The sequence below is a fragment of the Mixophyes fleayi genome, chromosome 1, assembly GCF_038048845.1.
Source record: "Mixophyes fleayi isolate aMixFle1 chromosome 1, aMixFle1.hap1, whole genome shotgun sequence".
NCBI classification, from domain to species: domain Eukaryota; kingdom Metazoa; phylum Chordata; class Amphibia; order Anura; family Limnodynastidae; genus Mixophyes; species Mixophyes fleayi.
In genome coordinates, this window is record NC_134402.1 from 256,963,268 (window position 1) to 256,971,347 (window position 8,080).

Here is an 8,080-nt window from a genome sequence, read left to right on the forward strand (position 1 = left end):
GGCTACTACTGGTTTAAATACTTACGGGACTCTCACTATTTAGAGTTAGGACCACCCTACTAACAAAAGCGCCTTGAAATGGCAGGTGGCTTTAACACACATTTGTAAATGTGTGCAACTAAGACTTTTGCATTTTTATCTACAGTAGAAATGGTAGGTCTTTTGCTGCCTATAGCAGTGTGCTGGGGGGAAATTTTGTGTTTGTTCCTTTTAGGATAACCCCACCCTTTCAAGCACCTGCTATAGCCTATAAATTGATTGAGCAGCTTCCACTTCTGTATTTGTTTGCTTGTGGCCCTGACTTCCACATGGATTCGGACTCTGCCTTTTCATCTGAGAGATCTCCTCCCAACTGTAGGATTGTGGTGCCAGCTATTCTCTCCATCAGACTCACCTGTGTCTTCAGTGTTTCAGAGTACAGATTTACTGCTTTATCTTGCTCCGGAATTGTCTGTCACTGTGTTGCTCTCTCACTCAGGCCACAGCTGGTACTACACCACTACTCCACACTGCCAATCTTTTATACTGGTGGAAGTTGGTACTACATCCTGTTGCTTACTCAGCATTCTTGCTTTTATCTGGTCCAGGATTATCCCTGCTCAGCATCCCACGGTCAAGTCCTCTGCGGTGCCTACCTACCAGAATTCAGTTATCACTACTCGAGAATAAGTCCTGGGGACAACCGAGTTCTGGCGAACATATCTGATTCTATGGGAAAGGGGGTTGCTATAGGTGAAGCTCTCATCAACAACAGGTTCTAATAACTCAACTTGCAGGGTGATTCATGACAATTGCCTTTACCATTCATTTTATATTGTTACTTCAATTTTTAATTTTACATTACACACCCTCTTATATCTTATTTTATTCTAACGCTACCCCCAGTTTCTCTCCCATTTCCTCAACTAAGCCCTGTTTCCTGCTTACACGTAAGGCACATTGCTTCTATTTTCACCATTCATCCAATTCCTTGATTAAAATATCCTCAAGTAATTTAACCATCTTCTCCCATAGAACAGCTCCACCCTACCCATTTAGTTGCAGCCTGTTCTTAGTGAACAGCTTGAAGGCGAGCAAAAAAATCAGCCAAGATCTCAAAAAACCCAATGAACCTCCTTCATACACCAACTTCTCAGCCAATTATTAGCTGCCTTAAGTTAGTACTGTCTTTCAGGTGTAGCAAGTGCCACATGTAGCATTTCAAAACATACTACCTTACAGCATCTTGCTTTAAGTTTAAAGCCAATTTCTCTGAAGTAATTTTTAATGGACCACCAAACCACCACTAATTTTACCATTGATGCTGGTATGTAGCATAACCTCTAAGTTCTCTTCTGCACCCTCCAACTATCTAGCAAACGTTTCCACAATGTGCCAAACACACACACCAAGGAGACATCAAACTGTTGATAGCTAGCCACAATTCTGGCAACATATTGTCCTCCCTGTCAGCTTAATAAATTATTTTTTTTGTAGTGATTGGCACCTGTCTGCCCATCACTACACCCATATTTTCATTGTTGCTGTAATTTTACTAGTGGAGGTATCCTGATGCAGCAATTCTACTCCAGAACTGACATCCCTAATATTGGCCAATTTGGAACATTTATTGTGTTTGGCAGATCAGGACTAATCTTTACTGACAGTGCCCTAAATCAGGATCCTGTTCTCCAATGTTTCTACCCTCTTCTGCCCCAACCAGTGCCTGGTTGCAGCAATTTGTCAATGGACTTTAGAGTTGCCAGTTGCTCTTTTATTTAAAGAACCTAGTCTTTCCAGAAGAGTAACTTGCGCACATATTTCATAGCAATAGTCAGCTTCATATAGACGTACACTGAGTACTAATTAAGTAAACTAATTAATGTATTGTATACAACTATTATAAAAAGTACTAATTATTATAAAAAGTACTATAAAAAAAAATACTAATATTATAAAAAGTACTAATACAGTAGCATGAGAGTCCCAAAAGTCTACTTACATGTAAAAAAATTACTTTACAATATTTATAAAGAAAAATAAAAAAGTAAATTAAATCACAAGCTTTTATAGAAATTGACCACTGAGAGAAAAGCATGTACACTTTGCTGTCCTACATGTTACTGGCAAACTATGTCCTCATGTTAAACTGTGCACTTATAAGAACAAATGCAGTTTTAGACAGCTATCGATATTAAAAGAAAATGCAAAACTTAGAAATTTAAGTTGTTTTTGTCCATTGTGGTATCAGATACAGACTTATTTTATGTGACGTCTCTGCCTTCTGGTCTATGTCATTTTCTGTATTAATTTTCTATGTAATTCCTGTTATTTCCTGATCTGTCTGTCTTCTGTGCTATCCTATACTTCTATCCTGTGTCAGTTGTATAATTCTACTACTCTTGCCTATTTTTGTGTTTTCTTTACTGGAAGTTATCTTTATCAATTGTTATATTCCCATGATGGCACCTTCATTACCCTAATGGAGTTCCTGGGGATTTCTATTTCTCTGGTGCTCTGAAAAAGATGTTGATGTTTGATTTTTTACTCATGTGCTACCTGTGCTTTGTTATGATTTTCTCACTATCTGTTCTGATTATCTTATCATTCATCTGATGGACCAATTTCTTTATCATCGCACCAATCCTTCCATGTATCACGTCATTTCATTTACTTATTAACATTCCTGTAACTCCTTGCAATTATTTCTTCACCTTCTACCCGTAAGTGCATCCCAACTATTGTCCAGCACCCAATTGGTACTGGTCAACTATTTGCTGAGCATGATGATAATGAATAAGGTGTACCTGGTGTTTCTTGTAAACATTGTGAGCCACTGTCTATAGTATTACTGATTGTGCTAATGCAAAATAAGTTTTCAAAATATTAGTTGAAAATGTACATAAAAACAAAGCATGGGAATTCATGATTGGCTCTATCCTATAAATTCAATTTGTACAACTGTGTGCAGGTTTAGGTTTCCTAAATAATTTTTTACTCAATTATAGATCATGGTTCTTTTTAGATTAAATTTTAATATTTCAAAGTGGAACTAAACAATGAAAACAATTCTACAAGTAGGATGAATACATGAATTTGAAAATGTATATTTGGTAATATATATTCATATATATCATTTGTATGTCTTAGTCTTTGGTGAAGTTACCATGATGTCTCTCATTAAGAGTGTATCAGGTAAAGGCAAATGTATGTATCGTAATAGCAAACTGAGCTCAGGTTTATCTTAATAAATATGATGTTTTAAGGAAATGAAGGATATATATATATATATATATATATATATATATATATATATATATATATAGATATATATATAGTAACAAAAGGAGGTATTTAGCTGGCAATATGCAGAGAAAGCAGGGAAGTAGAGTAAATCATTTGTGCAGTAATGCATCTAGATTGAATGTGAAGACTTATGTATGAAAAGCAATAGTTTAAGTTTGGTTAAACTTACATGATTTGAAATCCTTCCTCTCAGCAAACAGACAGGGTGTGTCTGTTAGTCAAAACAGAGCCAGGAATTGGCGTTTCCTTTTAAAGAGAAGGTGGGTGTGTCACCTGTCCATCAAGCTAAAGCTGGGGGAGGAGTATCAGGTATAAAAGCTTGTTTGTATCATTTGTGCACTGAGACCAACGCTGCGGTAGCTGGCTGGTCTTGAGAGAGAGCTGGTCTATGTATAGCAAGCGTTTAGGGTCTCCATAATTGCTGTGAAAGTATACGGTGTCAAAACATTTATCATCCTGTCAATAAAGCTACATAAAAAGGAAGAAGTTGTTTGCGTTTGCTTCTGCAGTAGCGGGCTCTTGCCACAAGTGGTGGAGTGGAATGCTCCGGGAAACAAGTTTCCGCAACCCAACCCGCGCAGACATCAACATGGAGGAAGTACTGAAAACCCTCGTGAATGTGGCCGCTGCGCAGCAACAGCAGCAAGCTCAGATGCTATGAGTCGCTGAGGCACAGGTGGAAAATACAAGGCTCTTAAGGGAAGAGTTAAGCCAAATGAGGCATGACAGAAATGAACCACCTGGTCCTGTTCTCCAGAAAATGTCGCCAGGTGATGACATAGAAGCATACCTGGTATCCTTTGAGAGACTTGCAAAAAGGGCAAAATGGCCTCCTAAAGATTGGGCTGAGAGACTGGCGCCATACCTGACTGGTGAAGCTCAGTGAGCTTATATGGATCTAGATGAGGAACGGGCCTTTGATTATTTGTGCCTAAAGTCTGAGATATTGGCTCGCATTGGAGTTTCCGGGCCAGGCCGAGCCCAGCGCTATCACCAATGGCGCTATGATAAAGAAAAACCAGTCAGAGCGCAAGTGGCTGAGCTTTCTAAAATTTTAAAGAAATGGCTGCAGCCTGAGGAGAATTCGCCTTCTCGGATTATTGAAGTTCTGGCGATAAATCACTGCATCCGGGGGCTGAACCGCGATTTGCAAAGGTGGGTTCTGCAATCAGAGCCACAAACTTATGAAGAGCTTGCCACTGTGGTAGAAAGGTTTTGTGCGCTACAGCAAATGACTAAAGAACCTGCATTTGTGCCAAAGCCACTGCCACGCCAAAAGCCAGGTTTTACAATCCTTGCTACAGGGCCCAATGGCAAAACTGCTGCAGACAGAGGGCCAGGTGCAAAGATGTCTAATCTGGTGTTTTAAATGTGGTGAGCCAGGCCACTTTAAGGCAGAGGGTCCTAAACTACAGGAACCCATGGACTGTTCCATGGCACATATTGGGCCTGCTTTTGCAAGCTGTTTTACCATGAGTCCCACATCAGGAAGTCCTTGTTTGTTCTGGGTGACTGTGCTAATCAACCAAAACCTTGTTCTGGCCTTGGTTGACTCGGGAAGTGAACTCTCATTGGTTTCCAGCTCTGCCTTACCCAAAACCATAACTTCTCGGTTGCCCAAAGTGAAGGTTCTTTGCGTACATGGCACAACAGAGGAGTATGAAAGAACAATACTACCAGTCATACTCAAAGACAAAACTGTTATGGTGGTAGCTGCCATATCACCTAAACTCCCATATCCACTCATTTTGGGGCGAGACTTTCCACTGTTTCATGATGTCCTCTGTGAGCGGATCCGGCCGGACCTGCCGGCAACTGATGCAACGGTCCGAAGCCCGGTCTTAAAGGAACCGTCTAAGAATCCACAACATCTGGACATCGATCTTTGGGAACCGCCAAACCGGAATGCCATCCAGGGAGTCACAGCAGGAGTTCCACAAAAGCATCCACCTGCGGGGAAACGTGGATAGTCCAAACTAGCATTGGTCGGTGATGTCGCAGATGAGCCCACCCCGCCTGTCAGTGAGGATACAGACTGCTTCGCAATACCAATTTTGTTTCCTCTGCAGAACTTTGCTCGAGACATACCTAATGATGCCACTTTGGAACATGCCTTTAAAAGGTAAATGGGGTAGCAAAAGCCGCCCAGCCTGCAGAAGGTATACCATATTTTATTGTTAAAAATAATTTCCTGTATAGAGTTGCTAATGTACAGGGGGAAAAAGTAGAACAATTAATGGTTCCTCAGGTCCATGTACCCCTAGTGTTAAAAGCAGCACACACACACATGTCTGTGGGGGAGACCTAGGGGAGGATAAAACACGGGAACGAGTTCTGCTTAGGTTTTACTGGCCCGGTGTAGACATGGCAGTGAAAAAGTATTGCCTGTCCCATTTGTCAGATAACCTGTCCCAAACCCATGTACAGGGCACCTCTTATTCCAATACCAATAGTACAAGTTTCCTTTGAACGGATAGCTATGGACCTTGTGGGGCCACTGGAAAAATCTGCACGTGGGCACCAATATATACTAGTGGTGCTTGACTATGCAACCAGGTATCCAGAGGCAATTCCCCTACGAAACATAAAGTCCAGCACCATAGCTAGAGAACTTGTATTGATGTTTACATGCTTGGGAATACCCAAAGAGATTCTCACAGTCCAGGGTACTCCATTCATGTCTAAACTGATGAAGGACATGTGCCAGTTGCTAGTGGTTACGGCGCTTCACACCTCTGTATACCATCCACAAACAGATGGCTTGGTGGAACGCTTTAACCGCACATTAAAGCACATGCTCAGGAAAGCAGTGGCTCAAGAGAAAAAAGATTGGGACACTCTTATTCCCTATTTGATGTTTGCCATCCGTGAGGTACCTCAAGCTTCAACAGGGTTTAGTATTTTTGAGTTATTGTTTGGGAGACAGCCCAGGGGTATCTTGGATATGTTAAAAGAAGGCTGGGAGCAGCATGGTCCCAGGGAGCCAAATCTGGTATAATTTGTGTCCCAAATGTATGAGAGGCTAGGAAAGATAGGGCCCATTGTGCAGCAACATGTAAAAGAGGCTCAGGAACGACAGAGAAAAAGTTATGATAAAAGTGCTGTTGTTCGATCTTTCAAGCCTGGGGACAAGGTCCTAGTCCTGGTTCCCACACAAGAAAGCAAACTTTTCGCCCATTGGCAGGGTCCATATGAAGTTCTAGAGGCTGTCAGTCCTGTCAATTACAGAGTCTGCCAGTTAGGTAGGAGAAGGGAGGAGCAAATATATCATGTTAACCTCCTTAAACCTTGGCATGATGAGGAAACCTCTCCTCAGGAAGTGAGTACTGCCATTGAAAAGTCTGAAGTGCCCATAGAGCCAGCTTTGTACATTCCGCAGAGACAACAGACTGAAGAAATTATTCGCCGGAACAGGAATGTCTTCTCTTCCATTCCTGGGCGCTCTACCTTTATTGAACGCAACATTGTCACTGCGCCAGGAGTCATTGTAAAGCAGAAGCCGTATTGTCTTCCAGAAGCCAGATGGGTGGACGTGAGAAAGGAGGTCAATAAGATGCTCCAGTTAGATGTGATTGAAGAGTCCACTAGTGAATGGAATAGTCCCATTGTGCTTGTCCCGAAACCCAATGGGACAATTAGGTTCTGCAATGACTTTAGGCGTCTAAACAGTATGTCGCAGTTTGATGCCTATCCGATGCCACGTGTGGATAAACTAGTGGAAAATCTTGCTGGTAGCAGTTATTTAACAACCCTTGATCTAACAAAGGGTTATTGGCAAGTTCCTCTGACTTCCACGACCAAGACAAAGACTGCATTTTCCACCCCTGATGGTCTCTATCAATATAAAGTCCTACCCTTTGGGTTGCATGGGGCACCTGCCACCTTCCAAAGGGCCATGAATAAATTGCTACGACCTCACACAGCTTATGCAGCCACTTACTTGGACGATATAGTGATTTATTCCCCAGACTGGGGATCACATTTAGCCAAAGTTGAGGCGGTCTTAGCTTCATTAAGGTCAGCAGGGTTAACAGCTAACCCAGAGAAATGTGCCATAGCCATGAGAGAAGCCAAATGTTTGGGGTACATTGTTGGTGGAGGGCATGTAAAACCCCAGCTAGACAAAGTGGAGGCAGTCAAAAATTGGGCAAGACCAGGAAAAAAGTCGCAGTTAAGAACCTTTTTAGGCTTAGTAGGTTACTATAGGCGGTTTGTAAGCCACTTCGCCACTAGAGCTGCTCCACTTACAGACATGTTAAAAAAAGTTGTCCAGATTGGTTAACTTGGTCTGACTCTGCAGAAACCGCCTGGTCTGATCTTCGGTTAGCTCTTTGTTCCTCTCCAGTTCTTCCTCCAAACTGATGCTTCTTGTGTTGGCTTAGGTGCAGTCTTGTCACAGGAGAAGAATGGAGTAGAAAACCCTGTCCTGTACCTAAGCCGTAAGTTGCTTCCAAGGGAACAAAAATATGCCACTGTGGAGAAAGAATGTCTCGGCATAAAATGGGCTACAGAAGCTCTGCGCTATTATCTTCTAGGCAGAGAGTTCACCTTAATAACCGACCATGCACCATTAAGATGGATGCAGAACAACTGGGAGGTAAATGCCAAGGTAACCCGCTGGTTCTTGGCACTGCAACCTTTCAAGTTCTCAGTAGAACATAGACCTGGGATTCTACACAAAAATGCAGATGCGTTGTCATGAAAATATGCGCTCCTCGCGAAGTCCGCATCCCCCTGGGGACGCTAGGGGGAGGGATATGTAACAAAAGGAGGCATTTAGCTGGCAATATGCAGA